The sequence below is a fragment of the Strix aluco genome, unplaced genomic scaffold, assembly GCF_031877795.1.
Source record: "Strix aluco isolate bStrAlu1 unplaced genomic scaffold, bStrAlu1.hap1 H_1, whole genome shotgun sequence".
Lineage (NCBI taxonomy): Eukaryota > Metazoa > Chordata > Aves > Strigiformes > Strigidae > Strix > Strix aluco.
In genome coordinates, this window is record NW_027436666.1 from 350,246 (window position 1) to 371,709 (window position 21,464).

General features: G+C 35.5%; 1 protein-coding gene across 9 annotated transcripts in view; it reads left to right on the plus strand.

Annotated features, from left to right (window-relative positions):
- The window catches only part of LOC141919139 (RNA binding protein fox-1 homolog 1), a 766,805-nt gene that overhangs the window by 227,567 nt on the left and 517,774 nt on the right, over window positions 1-21,464 (plus strand). For 3 of the 9 annotated variants that reach the window (XM_074814133.1, XM_074814139.1, XM_074814151.1), the window contains exon 3: window positions 8,599-8,643. The exons of 5 other annotated variants lie outside the window; for them this stretch is intronic. The gene's annotated coding sequence lies outside the window, so the exon portion shown is untranslated. Of the gene's footprint in view, window positions 1-4,758; window positions 4,777-8,598; window positions 8,644-21,464 lie in introns of those variants that run through there. One more of the 9 variants, XM_074814152.1, reaches the window with a different exon arrangement.

Consider the following 21,464-nt stretch of genomic DNA (forward strand, 5'->3'; position numbering starts at 1 on the left):
TCTCAATCACATTTCATTATGGAGTGGCTTTATGGACTAATGATTTTGAAATGTATAGTTTGAAACTAATATTGTGTATTGCCTACATAGCTGCGTATATGTAAATATTTTTTACATTTAAAGTTTTTTAACAGTGAGTCAATGAATGTCCTGGAATTATTTGGCTTATTTTCGTTTTGAAGTGTTTAAATCTTTCATTAAGTCCTTTCATGCATGTTTATTCCCATTAGAATTTAGATATACTTTCAGTCCTGGTTTTAACGTCTACAGATATCTGAATTGCAGAACTGCAATTATTGTGTATCTGTAAACTAGGTAATAAAACAGTCTTAGGAATCCCTTTCTTTTCAGACATCCTTTAATACTTGTACTTCACAGAGTGATGTAACTGGTCTTTCATCTGAAAAGTCTTTGTTTTAAACTGTGGTAGCCTGACCCTGTTCAGCAAGTGAGTACCCACCAGCTGCTCACTCATTCTACCTCAGTGGAGCAAAAGTGAGAAAAGGTCACAGGGCGAGATAAAGACAGTATAATAAAGGAAAGAAAAAGGAGGAAAAAACGAGTGATGCAAAGGCAGTCACTCCCCTCCTACCTGCTGGTGGGGAGTCCCCAGCCAGTGCCCAAGGAATGGCTACTTTGGAAAGACTACGGCGCTTTTCTTGCTGAGCGTGATGCTATGTGGCATGGAATATCCCTTGCATCAGCTGGGGTCAGCTGTCCTGGCTGTGTCCCCTCCCAGCCTCTTGTCCACGCCTGCCCTGCTCACTGTGGGGGCAGAGTGAGAAACAGGAAGCCTGGATGCTGTGCTGGCACCGTTCAGCAATAGCTAAAACACTGGTGTGTTATTAACACTGTACTGGTCACCAGTCTAAAACACAGGCGCTTACCGGCTGCTATAGAGAAAATTAACCCCATCCCAGCCAGACCCAGTGTATGAACATATTTGTCTTTATTGAAGACGAAGGGACCGATGCAGTTCCTTACCTGAACGGCACTACCTCAGATGGGAATATAATTATTCAGTCATATAACAATATTTGTTACCAGGTTTTGCTCAGGTTGATGATAGTGGAACAGAATCACAAAAGCTGGAACAATTGTTTTCCTTAATCAATAAATCCATCTCTGAATTTGGTTTAGGGCAAAATCAAATTTTTAGACTGAAAATCACGAGCAAAACTTGCCTGTAGTTTACTCCGTAACTATTATTGAGGTTCTCGTGTACATCAGTGTTAATGTTGCATTGCCAAATGTGGGTGCTACTTTTCATTTCAACTACTGAAATCTGTATTTGTGTGAAATATCACTCTGTTGTGGAAAGAATGTACTTCAGCTCCTTCTAATGCCAGACTGCTGAGCATTGTAGCAATATTATGATCTTTGTAAGATTCAGCTCTGATTGCCAATGTTTTGTGTTGTTATCTGTATAACTTGGCTAATATGGTCAGTCCTTTTGACTCATAAATTATCAGGTGTTTTATAAGGGAATTTTGTTCCTGTGATGTATTTCACTTTAAGGAAATTATATTTTAGCAGAAAGTCATTCACCTAAGTTCACACTATTGGTTATTGCCCCTTTTGTGACAGTACAGAATTGCATTATGCTTTATGACTTTTCATCTTCTTGAATAATGACATCTCTGTTTAACACACAAACCGTGGTAGAACTTCAATCAAAAATGCTGACTACAATATACATTAGAGGGTTAAACAGAAATTCCTGAGAGAATACTAAAGCATACACATTTTTACATTTATGGATGCTGAACCAAATCCATTTTTTTAATATATGGATTTTTTTTTCTTTATTAAACAATGGAGCTGGCCATATATATTCTTGTCATTAATCAATAATTTCTATTGTTTTAATTTTATGTTATGAAAGGCTAGAAAACACAACTGACTTGGAGAATACTAGCTTGACTCAGGAAAATGATTGCCAAGGGATGGTGATTTATTATGAAACCTGGCAAAGATCAGAGTGAATCTTCCTGCCCAACCCTTTTTTTTATTGAGCAGAATCAGATTTGCAAGTAATGAAAACAAAAAGCCTTCACTTGAGTCAATTATTTAAATCTCAATTAAAAATAATGTTCTTGGCAGAAAGTATTTTATGTAAGTTCTGCTGGTCTGAGTCTGCTGCTTTACCGACCAAACACCTATCTGTGAATGGTATTAATGATAGAAGACTCTGAATATACGTAGGCAAGGCCATAAATCTCTATAGGATCAGAGTCCCATGTTGTACTTATATGTAGTAAAGCTGTCTGTTGGGCTGGTTACAAGTTAAACTGTACCCTCTATCATATGATACTCTAGACTATGATAAAGGTTAATTTCTGTTTTTCTTGGTACCAAAGATGACTAGTAGTATGAAATTAACCTTTTTATTTATAAATGTACTTTTATTTTGGTAGCAAAGGCATGCTATATTGTAGAGGTATCTGTTTTAATTTGGTCACTCAGCAATAAATGTAACATTGTATTTACCACATTCAGGACTGCTTTTTTTTTTATATATCAATGTTCTGATTAAATTTTAGGTTTGTATTTAAGTATGTCTTAAGGACATAAGGTAGTATGGGGTCTACATGTATGTAGTCTGTATGAGGTCAAGTGGTAGCCATTGGTGCAGAAATACAGTAAGTAATAATGATTCCTAGTAAAGTGGGAACCAAAATAGCAGTGCTTGGCAACAACCAGGCACAAGTTGAAAAATATTATCTATGCAAAAGGTTTGAAGATCAGTTAAATAAAAAGATTGAAGGTTCACTAACTGAGCTCTATTTGTCATATTTCTATCTTTTGAAAATCTACACGTTAAAAATAATTCAATAAATAAAAGAGCAAAAAGCCCGCACATTTCTCTTTGTAGTTATTTTAAAACAGTGAAAGTAAATTCCTTATGTATATCAGGTTTGCAATGTTGGTTTGAATAACTAGAATTTGCTTCATTTCTTGAAATTGATAAAATTCTAAAATTGATATAAAAGTAATTCGGTTAGTTGCATTAAACTGAAAGTTATCAGCTCTGTAGTAATAGAATACCTTCATCGTCAGGCTCTTTCTGGAGCTTCATAGAGATTGAACCAGTCATAACTCACTAACCTATTCCTACATATCTTGAGTAGGAGGAGAGATACAACCAGGGAGTACTATACAAGATGAAATTCAGGCCGTTCAGTGGAATGAAAGGCAAATGAAAAGGGAACACAGTAAACCCTAGTTTTATGTGCATAGCAAGTGTTGGTTAAGCCTTAGATTAGTGTTTCAGTCACACTTTCCCTTCAGTGGGACTATTTCTATGCTTTAACACGAGCATAAGTGTCACCAGATCTCGGCAAATGCACCTATCAACTTCAATTTAGGGAATGGATTACATGCTTCAGCATGGTCTATTACATTGGAAAGTAATGAACTAAAGCACTTTGGCTTTAGCTGTAGTTTAGCAGAACTCTTCAAGATGACACTGGCTGGCTGCATCTGGATTCTTGACTTTACAGACTCTTTTGGTTTTTTTAATCTCAAGATCAGGACGGGACCCTCTGGGAACGGCCCTCAGGTATAAAGGAACAGAAGAGAGTTGGCAGCTATTTAAAGACATTTTTCTTGCAGCACGAGAGCTCTGGATTCCCATGTGTAAGAACTCAGACTGGGAAGGCAGGAGACCGGCATGGCCTAGTAAGGACCTCCTGGTTGAACTGAAGTGTAAGAAAGGGACATTTATCCTGGGAAGAATATAGGGATGTTTCTGGCATGCGTAGGGATGGGATCAGGAAATCTAAGGCACAGTTGCAGTTTGGGATTAGGCAAGGAGTTTGAAGAACAGTAAGAAGGGCTTCTACAGGTACATTGATCAGAAAAGGAAGATTAAAGAAAATGTATATCCCTCACCCCCCCAATAAATAAGTCAGGAAATCTAGTGACCATCGATATAGAGAAGTCTGAGGTGCTCAACGGTGTTTTTGCCTCAATTTTCACTGACAGTCACTTTCCCCACATCTCTGAAGTCCCTGAACCTCAAGGCAGGGACTGGGTGAACAAATTCTATCCACTGTAGGAGAAGATCAGATTCAATGCCACATGAGGAACCTGAACCAACACAAGTCCAGTGGACCTGAAGAAATGCATCCCAGGGTCCTGAGGGAATTGACAGATGTAGTTGCTAAGCCACTCTCCATCATATTTGAAAAGTCATGGCAGTCAGGAGAAGTGCCAGTGACTGGAGAAAAAGGAATATCACACCCATTTTTAAAAAGGGTAATAAGGAGATTCTATGTTTCAGAAATATTTGACCTGGAGAATTCGAGGAAATATTTTCCATATAAAATAATCAGAGCATCCTAAAAGGAAATTGTGATAGATTTTTCCTTGTCTTTGTCAATTCTGACAGTAGGGTATAGCATGCTGTTTCTCGAGAACTTGAATTTACTTGGGCAGATAAAATGGTATACATCTCCACTGAAGACTTTTTTTATTGCTATTTCATACAGAAATACCTCAGTCCAGCTCTTGGTGACCATACCTTTAAAATCCAGTAAATGTTTAAATGTTATTCTGTGCCTTACCTGTCCATTTTCTACTGATCAGTCTTATGCAAGTGATCAGAAGCATGTAATTTTTGTTTACAGGACAAGTTTTTAATGTATTCTTAGGCCTGACCCTGAATAAAATGTCTTGTCTTTGGCTCTTGATGCAGCAGCTATATACTAAGATGAAAAAGAACAGCAGGCTAGAGAAAATATGATCAGCCCACCAGTACCATAGAGTATATAGGTATGTTAAAAACTTCAGAAGTAAAAAATACATATTGGTGTTTGACTATTTGTGTTGTATACATTCTAAAAGCCTTTTTGTGTACATTAGAAATAGATGAGTGTGTCTATGTGGACTGCACTGTTATATTTGCTCGTTTTAAAATGTGTTTATATCCGACTGTATACAGAGCCCTTTCTAGCTGTACTCTTAACAATAGCTGAAAGCGTAGCAACTAAGGAGTAACAAAAAGGTGGCATTTCTGTGTATTTTATTACTGTAAAACAGAAAAAGCTGCTTTGTTGTCTTGCCTATAGCTGGTGGTCTGGATAGATATTTACAGATAGATATATTAAAATACTTAACTCATCTACTTATAAATCATCATAAAAAGGTAACAACTTTATGAAAGTAAAATCAATACAAATTGCATATGGCTCATGGGATAGATTTTATAAATTGTTCTTTTTGTTGTAGAAACATAAACATCTGCAAATATTAAGCTACTTTTTTGCAATTCAATTTTAATCTTTCAAATATAGAACAGGGACTATTTTCTCCTCACTATGTAATTTGGATTCCCTTTTTTGCTGATGGTATCTGTGATCGTAAAGATAGGTATTAAAAAAATAGAGACACAAAATCTGCTGAAATGATTTGCTGAGGAGGCTGCATGTACATAAGTAAAAGATGCTTAAGTAAACTTAGAACTTTGAAAAATATTCTCCTTGATAAGTTCTTTTCACAGTAAGGATTATGATACTTTACTGAATTATAGCAAATATAAGTGAGATTGTGACCCTGACACAGACTTAATTTGATTATGTTCCTTCTGTCGTTTGGGGCTTCATGAAATAGTCAGTCCGTAGGTAGTGTAACAATAGAAATGATTTAGGAACTTTTACTGTAAAGTGCTTACTTTTAAAGAATTTTTCTAGTGGAATTTCTTGGGTTTTGTTACTGATTTTACAGTTTGCTGGTTGTATGCTCCTATATACCTAAGTCTGTTTTTCATATGGGAAGGGAATATATGTGGCCTGTAGTTATGGTAGTTGCTTGCAACCAGTGTTTTAGAAAATGTTTGAAAAACAGTTATGGTGGAACAATAATGATTTTTATACCAACAGAGAAAATAAAGTTCAGATGTTTGTTAGAAGACATTTCAAGAGTGCAATCTGTAGAAAATTAATATTGCTGAAATATTTATAAATAAATTTCCTAGTACAGATGGTGAATAAATGTTAAATTTGTTCTAACTTTTGTGCTGTTTTGTTTACGGTATAACTTCATTACTGCTAAATCTGTATTTGTGCAATTTAGCTGAGATTTCTGAAGGCCATTAATTTGCTTGCAAAGTTTCTGCATTTTTAAATTACCCAATGCATGGAGCTGCCCATTAATCATGAGATGAAGAACCACTACTCAGAGTGACAATAAGACTATGTGTCTTAGTCAATAATTTTACACCACTTGAAGTGGCTAGAGTAAAATAACTTCAGAAGATAAAACACAGAGGGCTCTAACTTTATTAAAACATGTCAGTAAATAATAGTTGCTTGTTGCTGGTTTAATTTCCAAAATTTCTGAGGTATTTAGTTAAACACTTACGGGGTCTAATTGTAGATGATATATACCCATTGTTACTTTGGTTAATAAAAATGGTAATACCTGTGCAAAACTGAACTGCTTTCAATGCCATAATGTAATTACATCATGGAAAACAGCATAATACCGCAAGAAGAAAACCCCAGGTATATGTAATTTCAGTTTCAGCTTCCTTTGGAAAGAAAAATACTGGCTGGGTGTGGGGACCACTTTTAAACTAGGCAGGAAAACTAACCCTATCTTACTGTACCTATTCACTTGGATTAATTAAATCAGAGTGTAAAATTGTACTAAGTTTTTCTGTGTGAATGAGTAATAGAAAATATTGTAGTTTTCCTCTGATAAGTGCTCTTCTTAACAAAAGAAGGGCTTGGACTGCAGCTTGATATATAATACTTTCTATTGAAATGTTTGAGTGTGGCTGTGGTTACGCAGGTGTCTTAGACCAGAGATGTCTATCCAAGAAAGAGAACTTAACAGTTTCTCTCCTGAATGTTTTCCTATGTTTCATAGTGGTAGAGCAGCCGTTAATTTCCCACACTAATGTGTCATCTATGGTGAATCTCAGCCTTTGGTTCTGGAGGAACCCAGTCTTTTAGCATAAGAGGTGCCAGAAAACCTCTTTTGACATACAGGATGAAGTAGCAAGAAGTGGTCATAGTTTCCTAAGCATTTACTGTGAAATAAAGAAACACAAGTCATACTTGATCCTTAAACATGTCCTAAACAAAGACATGTTTAAAGGTAAATTTAATTGGAATGATAATTCATTCTAATCCTAATAGTTTGATCTCCACAGCTGTAAGGAAAAATTAGTTGATATAAACGATTATCTCTCTTCTGAGCAACCACTTTAATAACAACTAAAGTTTAATACTACATGGATACTGCAGTTTACCATCAAAGTTTTCCCTGCTTTAATTAAAAAGTGGAAAGTTAATGCAAAAAAGCATACAGTGCAAATAATAAACTTGTGATTGAATGTCCATTGCCAACATGTTAATAGAATAGCAAATAAAGGGAAAAGGTCATCATGCAGGCCTTTTCTTTTTTTAACACTTTTTCCAGTTTTACAGGAAAAATCAGCTTTGAAGTGATGCACAGGAAACTGCCTGTGAAAAGTATTCCACATATAAAATATCAAGTACTTTCAAATGCAGAAAACTTCAGTCTTAAATTATGGGGAAATAGGCAATTACTATTTCATGGAAAAGAAATAATTTATTTAATAGAAATGTTTAGAAATTGATGGTTGATTTTGAGCCTTTGGGAGAAGCAAAGGGAGTCCTTTGTGATAAATTAAACAACCAATTTTCAGTTAGAATGTATAGCAGAATAGCTTTATATAATAGAGGATGGCCACCCTCACCCAACTCTTCACAAACTAAAGTAGGATTTTTAAGCTGCTTCTGAAACTATAGTTACTTCTGAGCTTTTTTCCCTTTATATATCTGTAGTGATTATTCATATCCTGGGTAAATCAAGACAAAATTATGTCAGAGCTGGCTACAGCTGTCATTGTCTACCCTGGAATATCTTGTGTCATACTTACATATTTATAGAATTACATTCCAGACTAGAAATAATTTCTGAAGTCAGAATACATTTTCTTCTTTGAGATTTATGTTACAATTTAAAGAAGAAGTAGGAGAGAATCTCAGAAATAATCAGAACCCAACAGTCATCTTCATGAATTGTCTGCTTATATTTGTTTTTCCTGTTTTAGTCTAGTTCCTTAAGAAACTAAGCTCATGTGATTACACAGCCTGACCCGCTGGTTGTCCAATATGTTCATGCACTGAAATTTTAATCTGGAATGTATGCCTGGGTGAAACCTTTTGTATGTAATTTAGTTTTACTTTATAGACGGACTTTTGCTCTGTTAACATTGCCACTAAATAGTTGTGGGCATGGTATTAATGTTTATTAATGTTGTATGCCTGTATTTGCAGGCTGTTGCCTTCTTTTTTTGTGGTAAATATAACTAATGTGTGTCTTAATGTGTGCAGAGCACGTTTTGCTCATTTAGCCACGTGCTTACATGGTGTTTGGACATAACTTAGTGAAGAGCATTGTTTAAAAGAATCTTCACAATTTTCTAACTGTTGTGGAAGTAGGAGAATAAAATAAAACAAAGGACAAATGCATTTAGTTAAACGTAGTTGCATTAAATGCTGTACTTAAGAGACACTAGCTCAGCTCTCTACAGAAGTGTTCTGTTTTTTTTTTTCCCTACAGGATGAAAATGTAGCACTCATGAAACATGGATAATGCAGCTATCAAGTAAGATAGAAAATAGTAGCAAATGAAACAAAATCTTGCTTTAAAGTCCCAAGACAAAGTCATAATCCTTCTGGATAGATCCTAAGAGATTCAATTCCTCTATAAAGATCCATAAAAGGGAAAAGGGAATGGTTTCAGAATTATTTTGTATCCTAACAGTTTCCCAAAACAGAGGCTCTGGATGATAACTTTGTATTAGCAAATGTTTGATTTCCAGAGTAGAAGTTTAGTTATCCTTCAGTGTCCGTTCTGTGACACTGGGTCTAAGGAGGAAGGAGTGGCAGGAGCTGATTCTAAACCTAGATGTTCATCCTTGAGTCCAGTGATTGCTGAACTTCCTTATCTAATTACATACTTAAACTGTCATCCGTTAGGTTGACAGGACATGCCTCAGGTAACTCAGAGAGGTGAGAGATGATAGCAGTTCCTCCAGAGTCTTAACCACACTTGTTGCATGATGGGGAAGGGCTGAGTGTGTTCAGACAACACACTCCTTGGTAACGTCTGCTGGTTCCCTTGCATCTGAGGCCTTAATTGTCCAGCTGCCCATACGACAGCACACCCACATAGTCTACAATGTGATATAGGTGGTATTACATGTCCTGGCTCATAATGGTCCTAGAACACAAGCTACATTTGATCTGCCTGATAGCTCTCAAGCAGCTCAACAGTTATATGTTGCCTCTCAAGACTAAAAAATTATTCTGAAAGTTCTGGAAAATGTTCTGCTGGTATATAACCGCAGAGAAATTTGGCTTTGAAGCTGACCCTGCTTTGATCTGGGGGAGAGGGAGGTGCTGGATGGGCTCAGTGATCTGCAGAGATCCTTCTAATCTAAATTATCCTCTAGTTCTACATATGGCATTTTGAGCAGCACACGTACATTGTGTTTTATGTGAATTTTAGGAAGTGTCTTTAACATTGAATTAACTTCCTCTCTTAATACAAATTCCAATAGCCCAAAGCTGTCCAGTCCTACTTTGGAAAACAATTGCCTTACATGTGTTGGAGCCTGTGGGCTCATCTACCTAACACAACAGGATATGATGCAAGAGATCTCTGACTGGAAGGAACAGAGCTGTTTCTGGAGCACAGGTGCATCAGAGCAGCACCGTGCCTGAGATCATAAACTGTAGGGAGAGGAGGGCTAACTAGTTCAGGTGCAGTCTCGTCTTAAAGGAACAATTTCAGACACTAATTACTGTCTCCTTGTGGTGCTATGTTACGTCAGGAGGATACATTGGTTTGGTCAGAGCTATCTTGTGGCTCTCCCTATGCTGGGATTCATGGTGAAACAAAGATATGCCCAAAATCTTTCCTGTTTTTCTTCAGTGGCTCAGATTGATGATTCCAGCTAGAGGTGGATACCTTATTGTCATTAGTGTATATGAGCTGCACAACTGCTCTGAAGTAAGTGCTAGACATATTTCTCAGTGCTCTCCTGGAAGCTTCTCAGAATTCTGAAAGCACTATAACACAACTGGAATAAATTAAAATATACAATTACACTGTACTGGGTGGTTTTTGCTATTTGTACCCAAATTCAGTTAATATTTATGTAATCTGGCAGTGGCAGACCCTGCATAGTTACAGTGTGCTTTCGTGCTTGCATCACTGTTAATCCATGGAACAGCTAGTGAGGCTGATCTTTTGGGGAAAAATCTAAATGTGAATTTTAGTAATTAGTAATGCTAATTCTATGCAAATAGATATTATGGTAGATTTACCTAATAGTCTACAGTATGTTTATGGTGCAACCTGACCTCCAAACTTCCTGTCTGATTTTGTACAGTTTTGATCAAGCTATCTCTGTAGCAAAAACTTGTCATAGGTGTTACATCATGGTTTATTTTTTTACTATCTGCACCCAAAATTATGTATGAGAAGTACGCAGCAAGTTCCAAGAGGTCTTAGAAATGTTTTTGAGTTAAAAACCAGAGATGTGTAGTAGGAAGTCAAAAGTTCTGAGTACTTTTTCCATTACTAGGCACTAGGAAAAGCATTAAGTTAACAGGAAATTTGTGATATTTCTCAGATAAAAACACTTATTTCAGATGTTTCCTGGTCTTCACAAACGAAATTCAGAATGTTTTGTAGCTGTAAGAAATGTGGTAAAAAATGTAACGTACACTTTGGTGCTGTGCTTTAGGAATGAAGCTTACCTCGGTGTGGGAGCAGAGACCATTCACCACTCGGGCAATTAACGTTCTACGGAAAGTTTCACCCTGGTGAAACGAGGTTAAATTTGGATCTGTGTCTGTAATGATGTGAAAAACTGATTCAGTTTCCTCAAAGGTCCATATGTATTATGTCTTACATACAGTAGTGAATTTTACCTGTAATGAATTGGAAAATGTCAAATAATTAGAGCTACAGGGTCAAAGGCCAGAATAAGAGAACAATGTTTGGCTGACAAGCACGTAGATAAAGTTTTGGTGAAATGTTAACAGTGATAAAAGTCATTAATAATCATGTATACAAAGCTGGTTAAATATATCTATTGCAAATACTTAGTTCAGAAAATAAATGTACAAATTGACTATCAGCAATATGCAAAAACCATTTGAGATTGGATTCCTATTGTTATCTGGTTTATGTTTTGTATGCTTGTCTCATTTGAGCGCATGCAGGGCACAGAACCCACAGTGCTTGCCTTGCAGTTCTTTCCATCTGTCACAAGACTGGGAACTTAAAGGGAAAAGGGCTCAGTTATCATTTGGGAGCATGCAGAGGAAAAGTTTTCAGTATTGTTCAAAGCCCCATTCCTTCAATATTGGTTCTGGAGACAAATTTCTGCATCTGGATTCAATCTCATTGATTTCATTGACTGGTCATTTGCATGGGCTTGTAACAAGTTTGAGCTCTGATTTTAACATACATGTTTATATATGTGTAAGGCCCTGATTTCTTTTGTAAATATATAAATAGTTAATACTGTTGCTCATTAGTAGGCAGGGAAGTAAAGAACAAAATCCAGTGTTCATTGCTTTAGCTAAACATGTATCTCCAAAAATGTACAACCATTCTAGCTTTGAAGTTGCACTACCTGAATGAACTTCATTATGTTTACTTAACATGAATCATGAAATGTATTGATGTATGTTCAGTTGTAAAAATCTTATAACAAGATCAAGTTTTCGTAACAAACTTCAGTTTATGATTTGTAGTGTCTTTGTTGAAATGAGAAGTTCATCCTGTTTACTGGTAGCAAACACAGTTTTTTCCAGCTGAACATAAAAGTTTCAAGCATTAAGAACTTTGTAGCTTTGAAAGTTTAAGTAGTTTTGGGTGATTGCTCAGGTGCCTTGTTTGTAGACAGGAAATTATTCTGTTTTTTTCAAGTCGTAAGTTCATAGAGAATCTATCAATATGGTCATCAATAACGGTATTTGTCACTTGGTTAAAGGTATTTCAAATTAAATCTTCTGACTCATCCGTCTAATACTCTTCTGAAACTCTGATGCAACGATCAATAAATTGAGAGATTTCCCGTTATAATAACCAACAGGTAACTGCTCCTCTGAGCTGTAGGAGTTGTAAAATCTTTTAACTAGTTTTTATTTTGGCCTTCTTTCTAATTCGCTAAAATACTGTTAAAAAAATTTTCTAAACCTCAACTTTCGCATGAATGAATATTAAATATTTTACACGGTCATGTTTCTGCGCTGCCAGAAATTTCTCTTAAAAAGCATTATGTCTGTGTGTATAAATGTAATTGTGCTTTTGATAACACTGCAGCTCCAGCAAAGCCTGTGACATACTCTTGATCTGAAAAACGAGTGATCCAGAGTGTGACTCTTTCTTTTTGGGTCTTGTGGTCAATCAGGGTTTCAAAAGGAAATGTAACAAAGAAGCAGCCTCTTGTCTGTTTTCCCTTCATTTGAATGAGACTGATTACTTTGAGTGGTAAAAGTTATGTCCTATTCCCTCCTCAGTTTGCACCTTGTGGTCCTGTAAACTGCAAGCCTCTATCTGATATCCTTCTACTTAACTTCACAATACCCCAATTGTGAAAGCGCGTCAGGCATTCAGAAAAATGCAAGTATGCTTCTTATGATCACAGTTTTAACAGTTTATGAACCCATCCCACAATTTCTGAGTGCGGTGTGACCATACCTTAATCTGGTCCTTAGGGAAATACCAAGTATATTTCCAGTAAAATATATATGGGAATTTAGATAATTAGGTTTTACACTAGTTGTCATGGCTGTTCAGCATCTTTGGTAGAAATTAATTTCTCCTAGGTATATAGCAGTATGAGTGAAATGAGTATATAACTTTATTTCTTTTATTTGCATGAAATTATATTTTTCATGTGTATGTTCTACAAAATTCACCACTACATGTCTGCTGAGTATAGTGGAGTTACTACTAGTATAAATTTAGGCAGCAGATGGAAAAAAAAAAAAAAAGAAGATGGCAGAGAGATAATTGAGAATGCCCTAGTTTTGGACTGATAAAATAGAAGCTGATTTTGGATGTTAAAACATTTTATTGGTTTTGCATGAGCTGGAAAACATGCTGCAGCTTGGGGAATTGATGTTTAAACTCTATTTTCAACCTAAGAGATGAGAAATATAGAATGCTATGGTCATACATAATCACTTCAATTGAATGTTGTGGGTTTTATTCTACAATGTATATGCAATGTTTATCTACTTCAGAGGTTTTCTTTCTGATGTTATTTTGCTCATGTAGCTTTAATGGACAAGAGCAAACTGTAACACCATTAAATGAATGGTTTTGCAATCAATGCACTTTTTCCTGAAAATATGATGGAATATTAGAAGATAGGCTTTTGTATTGTAAAAGCATGCTTTTTAACATCTGGTTTTCAATACTCTCTGATGAATTCATACCTCTTTTTAGAGTAATTCTTGAAGCTTTTGCTCCTATATGAGTGTTTCAACTCTGAATATTGCATTCTGTTGAAACAGCAGTGCATACAGCAGTGCATATGGACCTCAAATTTCCATTCTTTCCGGTCTAGCATGGGTTTGTGCACATCTCCTAATCCATAGTCTGCAGCCTTCTGAAGGGAGAAGACCACCCCTTTTCTGTACATAGGATGTAACTCTCACTAGAAATCGTGTGTGCTATCACATGCAGAAAAGCTAACCTAAACTGTTAATATCTTGAACGGTTGTGACAGTACAAGTTATGAGTTAATTTCTGGTATGATTGTTTGGGGTCTCTCACAAAGAGCATCAGTCTATGCCAAAGAGGGTAAGGAAGGGAAAACAAATATAGTGGATGTTATGGTTTCAAATACTGGAAATATTCAACAGCTTTTATTTTTAATGAGAAAAGGTGTCCCAAGAATATTCAGAGCTCTGTAAGGTCATACTAATGTAGGCATATTTCAGACTTGAGTTGTGCGTGTTACTTAGGTATGATAGTTTTCAGCTTTCCCTTTTTTATTTTATGCACATATCAATGAATGTTCATTTATTTTATCTACTACTAGTATCTACTAGCTCTGTAGATAATATTCAAAGGGCTGTTTTTGTGCTAATCCAATTACTCATTATAGTAGGTATATTAACAATTCCATTCCGGTGGTTTTTGGTTTGGCTTTTTTTTGTTGTTTGGTCAGGTTTTTTTTAATGTGATAAAGCTTACCCATAGAAATAAGACTAAGATCTCCAATTGCATCGCACCCCTCCTTGGAGAAATATAACAGCCTGATTCAAATGTCAAAAAATGTGAGATCATTAATGAATCAACCTTCTATTTTGTTTCATTATTGTTAGTTTCAGATATCTCCGTAATGCATTTTTCTTAATCATGGTAAATAAACCTACCTCTTCAATGGTCAATAAAGTATGAGAAAAAAGAAATAAATAAGCAGCACAATACATGAGCGTCGTGCAATCAATCCTTGCAAAATATCATCTAACTACCACAGGGAAGTCACCCCTTACTACTGTGAAGAACTGTGAGTTGACTAGTAAGTCAGTATGTCTGTAAGATGATGAAAGCTTCTTGAAAACGTCACCTGCAAAGTTGTCTTTTTATGTAGATTTTGTATAATAGCTAGTTTAAAATTCAGCTGTAGATTATACTTTCACCAGATTTCACATAGAGTTTCCTACTACCACACACAGACATACTGCAAAGACAGAGACTATACCACACAGCTTGCATGTTATTTTGCGCAGGATCATTTTTACTTTAATAACAATGTCTGTTGGAAATTTACTATGCTGTAAGAATAGCTTTATGTGAAATCTTGTGAATTTGGAATATTAATGTAAGATAAATCACTTTTAAATTGAATTTATAGAATGCAGTTGATTATGTTTGCCTGGGATGAATAAGGAATTATCCACACTGTTATCTAAAACTTAGATATGCTGCTTTTGAGCAAGTCGGAGAATAATTTAGAAATATTTCTGATAAAGTGCAGTGTATTTCACATTGCTTTAGATGACTTGAGAAACAGAACAGCAATGTTTTGGTAAAGTACAACTTTAAACCATCTTTTATTGGTAAGGTAAAGGTTGAATTTTCAATTTATTAAAAGCAGAACTATCAAAAACTTTCTACCTTCATCTCTGAGAATATTTTCTTCTTGAAATCTTTGCAATCTTTGAAAGACTTCATGTGTTACAGGTTGTTGTTTTTTTCTATAGCCAGCATAGATTGAAATTTGCTATATTCCTTAGAACCTTGCTCCAGTGTATGTTACTGACCAGCATTTTCCAATGGTTATGAAAAACAAAAAGGTCATAAGAGATAAAAATGGAGAGCTGGCTTGATTTTTATTCTGGCATTCAACTTACTTAGCTATAAAAGCTTTTCTCCATTTGTCAACAGGGAAATCATTCTTGCAAATTCTGCAGTGGCAGACCTTAGTAACGGGTAAAATCTGTCCAGGAGGGGCAAGAACAGTGGAAGGTCTCTTAATTAGCTCTAATTTACAGTGAAAATACATTTTTTTTTATCAGTCATGAGTAACTTGTAACCTAACAGGGTGTTACTTGAAAAAATAATTTTGTTTTGATTGCAAGGGAATCCACTGCTTTCTGAATGCCAAGTTAACAATGAATATCTTGCTTATGAAGCAGAAATTTATTACTTCATCTAATGAGTGAAGAAGGAAACAGAAATGAATACAATAAACAGGATTTTCTGAAAAAAACCAACACAGTAGGATTTGATTTGAAAAGAGCAATAGCAGGCATATGTCATGTGTCATTATAGGAGAGAACTGGCGACAGTATTATTCATTATGTGGTTTCAGAGTGCCTTAAATTGGAGTATAAGATTATTGGAAGTGGATGATTTCCCCAGATTACTACTTAATAGTGACTAAAGGGCCCACATTACTCATATTTGCAATGAAAATAGTGCCAAAAAACAGCAGTAGTTGACTGGAATGAAATGTGGAGTCCTCAGGGTTTTAGCCTTAGATGCAGCTTAATTGTGTGTCTCTTGCTTAATACAAATGTCCCTGAGTCTCTGAGGCTGGTGTGCTTTCAGCACTTGCAAATTGATCCAGCAGTTTCCAAAGTATTTACTGATTTTTTTCCTCACTGCTTTCTAAACAAATTATTATAATGACTTCACAGACTAAAGTAGGTTTCCCTGTTTCTCACTGTTTATCATTACCAAACGTTATATTCTTTCAGCTTCCTGTCAGCTTTTGTTTATTTCCTTTGTCTGCTTAATCTTCTACAATGTCATGGTTGGAAGAGGGCTAGTGTCTGCATTGTCATGACTGGAACCTTCCTTTTGCACTTCTAGAAAAATGAATATGTAAGAATAACCCAACTGGGACTAGTGTACTTTTGCTGCAATACAACTGATGTGTTGGTTGCTCTTGTAAATGAAACATAAGTGCTGTGAATTACTTTTAAACAGAAGAAATTAATATTTTCAAACAGATTTATTCAAGTAGTTTTAGGAAGAATTTAAACGATGAAATTTCTTACACTTTTAGGGGCATAAGTTAGCCCTGCTTGGATAATTTTTTTGTTAAACTGGTTGTAGGTTATGCATAGATCATTCTTGTAGAACAACTTAATTAGAAACGACCTGAAATTTACACAAAGTGGACAAAAAAATCATGTGGTATTCCCTTCATGGTGTTTAGAAATATCTCTGCCACATCCCATGAGATGAAGCACAAATACTGCATTACTGTGAAAGAAAACTATTTTGTTGTGTGAAGGTGCTGGACTGAAGTGGAGCAAAATGGGTTTTCATTCAGTGCTATGTTAAATTCCTGATATGCCAAACTCACACAAGGCTTTTAACTGCTGTGCTTCTGTTCCCTGCTGAGAAAATGGAAACAAAAGTACCTTCTTTTTGCCTATTGAAAACGTAAGGTGTAAGTAGCAGTGAATAAGATTTACATAGAAAATGCCTTGGGAAGGACCTCAAGAAGTCCTCCTGTCCATCTACTTTAAAAAGTAAGGCATGGAGCTAAAGTATTTAAGTGTTCTATTACAAATAGGAAGGTGAGCAATGGAAGAAGTTATTCTTATATTGTATCGTGTCTGACAAAGGCCATTATTTCTACCTTAGCTGCAATACCTCATAAATTTGAATAAGGTGTAAAAGAAAGCCCAGATTCTGAAAATGATGCTTACAGTCTTTGAACTCAGAGGGATCACTTAAGTCTCTTTCAGTCAGCATGGTTGACTCGGAAAGTAACAGGAATTAATTGGTAGAATCTATAAATAATATCTAATTAAAAACAAGGTCTTAAATATGTATTTAAAATAAATCATTACACCTTTTGAGTTTCACTGATCCCCAAGTAGTACATCTCTTAATGTGGATCTTGTGGCTGTGGTCTTCAAAGAGGAAATTACTGATGAGGATTTTTAATTGTTATTATTTCCTTTAGCTTACATGATTAAATAGATGTTTCACAGTGCTCAGCAAAATTTCCAATGAGCATTTATAACTTTTGTTGATCAGGGTTTTTTTAATATTTGTTAGAGACATTGTTGCCTGAATTCAGCTGCTTATACAAATGAAGTTACTTATTACATTGTATTAATTGCAAATTTCTACCTTTCAGAAATTACTTTTGCAGTTCATAGTTCTACAATGCAATAAAACATCAACTGTGCAAGAAGCAGCATGATACTGGAGAATCCCTGAGATATTATGCAATTAATACAAAGGATGAGTATCCGTAAAGGTGTCTGGAGTAATTTGATATGATTGTTTTTAATATATAGGAGAAATTCAAGATGAAGAATAAAGTTGATCTAGTTCATGCTAAGGTGAGAACTCAAAATTTGGAAACAAAATTTTTCTAGAAGCAGAAAACCTGCATGAAAAGTACAAATGATACTCAAAAACCAGAAGAAAATTCTTTTTATAATAGTTAAGGCAAACACACATGAATAATCACATAATAAGAATTTGTTGTTATCATTATTTATATCTCATAAATTTTTTGAGATCATTTATTAAGGGATGAAATTATTATATTCCTTCCGCTTCCATGTAGCAAAAATTCATTTTTTTTCAAGGTGATGTTTTTTCCCCTGTATAGTCTAATATTGTTCTTCCACCTCTTGGTGAGAGAAGGGATCTCTTTGGTTATATTATGTTTTCTTTAAATCAAAAAATACTTTCACTGTGTCAGATTACAGGTGGACAAGTGGGAAACCTTGTTCTTCAGAAGGGGTCTGACAGAGCTTGCATGTCAGTACCTGCCATATGGGACATGTTCAGGAGAAGATGACTTCTGTTGTGCTCTGACCTTACAGGTTAGACTAGCAGGTTGTGATAGACTTTTACTGCCCTTGTAATCTCAGGATCTGATTCCCTCCCCTCAGTCCTTGCTTTCATTGGTTCTGGGGAATGTTGCATTGCTCTCAATGTCCTGAGAATACTTGCAGCTCTGCATTAAGACAACATTTTTCAAAGTATACATAGAGACTATATATCTCCAGCTCTCTTAAGACGGGATGTATTTCTTCATTGCATTTGTTTCAGTGAGGGCAAGGGGGATTGTTGCTTTTTATTATCTCTGAAACATCAAGGAATAGACCCAGCTAGAAATAGATAAGTGTGAAAGTACCTCAGGGGTCTAGATGCTATGTCTTGTTCATATGCCAGTGTTAATAACAGTTGACCAAATACAGGACAGGGATGTGGGGGGTTTTTCTCAGATCATCCGGGACCTTTATTTTTTCTTTGGGACTTGTCTACAGCAAAGAAAATAGTTTGTCCTCTGGTATCAGCTGGATGTATCATGTAATCAACTCCCTGCCATTTTGGGAATTGTGTTTATTTGCCCTGCTCTGGTATCTGCCTCTTTACTTTCTTCCATGTCTTTTCCTGCTCTCTCTGAGATATATTGGGACTGGTTTAATGGCCTGTGGACTGGATGTCAAACTGTATGGTTTTGGTCCCTTCTGTCTTTGATTTCTGTGAAAGCTCTGAAGTACAGGTGTTCTAAATCTGACTCTGCTCATTTTGTGTATCACTTATGTGCCTTGTGCCTCAGTATTCCCATCTGAAAAACTTGGATATTATTTAGCAGCCTCAGACGTCATACATATAAAATATTTGGGAAAAAAAAAAAAATCGAAAGTTTAATTAAAATACTCATCTCAAGAAAACAAGCAGTTTGGACTTGATCTTCCACGTGTTAGAGCAAGACTGGAACTCAGACCAGGTATTAATTGCTATTCAAATGTGACACATTTTTTCTTGAGTCATTACATACCGCTGATTTGTACACTTGCACAGTTGGTTGCCTTATCCTTGCAATATTCTTCTGTTACTTCTTTTCACAGCCAAAAGATGTAGTGCTTTACCCATTACAGTTTCTGTAAGCTTCATGCTGTTAACGTTCATATCTATTAAATACTGTGTCCCAAAATGCAAAGTATGCAAGGGAATACTAATTGAAATTACTGTATTTATTTCTCTCTGAGGAAAAGTATCAATGTAGTATAATATTATGTCTCAGGGCTAGATATCTTGGAATTCACATTCACAATAACAGCAATCTACTTTGTGCTCAAGATAATAGGAGACAGTACTTTGCTAGGAGCAATATCTTTCATGTCTGTTCTGTTGTATGAAGCCAAAGCCTAAGGCAGTTAGATAACACATATTAATAGGGACAAAACTCTTATAATACTGAGGGAGTAAATATTCACTATTTCTGTGTTAATCCAGAAACAGAGCACTGTGACTGTTGGATATAAAATCCCGTAGAGAAGTATCTCCTTCTCTGTAGATGGGATCTTTGAAAATAGAAATGACCAGACAGATCCAAATAGGCAAACCAGCAGTGCAGTGTGTGCATGGAGGTGTGCAAAGTGAAGTTCATCTCTCTTTACCTCTTCACCCAATACCTGCATCTCTGAGAAGAATTGTAAAACCTCAGCTGCATATATCTCTGGAAAGAGTATGTACTTGGCCTCTATTTTCCACAGAAATATAGTTAAACTGTATTTCAAGTTCACAGTTGGAGGTTTCTGCTTAGTCTTTGCATAACCTTTGCATGCACAATGTGCTCAATGCTTGTTTATTCTGTTGGCTGAAAAATAAACCTTTTCAAAGAACTAGAAACTTGCATTCTTTCCCTAACTAATACTGTATCCCTCTCATTATTGTCTACGTTCATTAGTATATCACTTCAATGCAGTAATGAGCTTGGTTTGTCATAAAAGGAGACACACCTCTGAAGAGCTTTATTTTCATTTCACAGAGCTGTGCCACTTTACATTTAGTGTAGTTGTAAGCTAAATGCCTCATCATTTAATAATGTCACCATTAACAGCCACTTATGATAGTAAAAAGTTTTTGTGAGTTTTACTCCTGAAGAGTACAATATAGGCTGATACGCTTTTGCTCTCAATTAGACTGTTGCCGTAGCATATAAATGGTGCTTTTTATGTCATGGTGTGGAAGATGGGCCCGCTGAAAGGAAGGCAGCTGTTTTGGTCAAGCACATAGATTTTTAGACTGAAGAATGAAATCATGTCCTAATGATCTCGATGTGATCTGTTGTGGCCACCATATTGGTTTGAATGCTTTATTATTTGTAGAACAGCTCAAATCTAATTCTTAGTTTAAATTTATGTGATAAATCCTCAAAGATACCATCTGAAGTAGTGTTTATCTGCATGTCTGTATGTGTTTGGTGCAGAGCTATGCCCACGGTAACGAAATGGTTGCTAAAAGTTGTGGGAATATATTTTAGCAATATGTAATATCTATTTACATGTTTTAATGCTGTTACAGATAATATGTGGGTTTCATTTAAGAAATCTCTTGGATATTTTTTGAATTAGGCTTTGTCTAGAAAATTGCATTCCCAAATGCTTCTCTGTTTTCTAAGAAAATAATTTTGTTCATTTGAAAGAGAATGTGAAGTACTCCAATTGAAAGGATTTTAAATAATCATTCTAAATATTCCAAACAGCTGAAGCCCTGAGATGATGTCTCTCCCTCCTCAGCAAACTGCCTACTCATCTTAAGCACCCTGGGTTAAAAGCCTCAGTATTGCACAGCTTGAGGTGACAGGTGTGATACTACCAACACTTTTCTTTCTAGGACTAAAGTTGCTATCACTCTAAATGACCACACTTACTAAAAACGATATACATTTTTGGTTTTCATCCACAACAGATAATTAGACACATAATTTTTTTATGGACTTTAAAAATGTTATAATTGTACTGAGATAAACATTTTAAAATATTAGCAGATAGTCTATAATCAACACAAACCTGACTTTGTATTGTATAAGAAAATGTTTCCTTTTAATTATAGCTTCTCTTTATTGTTTTATTTGAGGGGCTGTTAAAAGATTTTATAGGTATAAAGAAGTATTC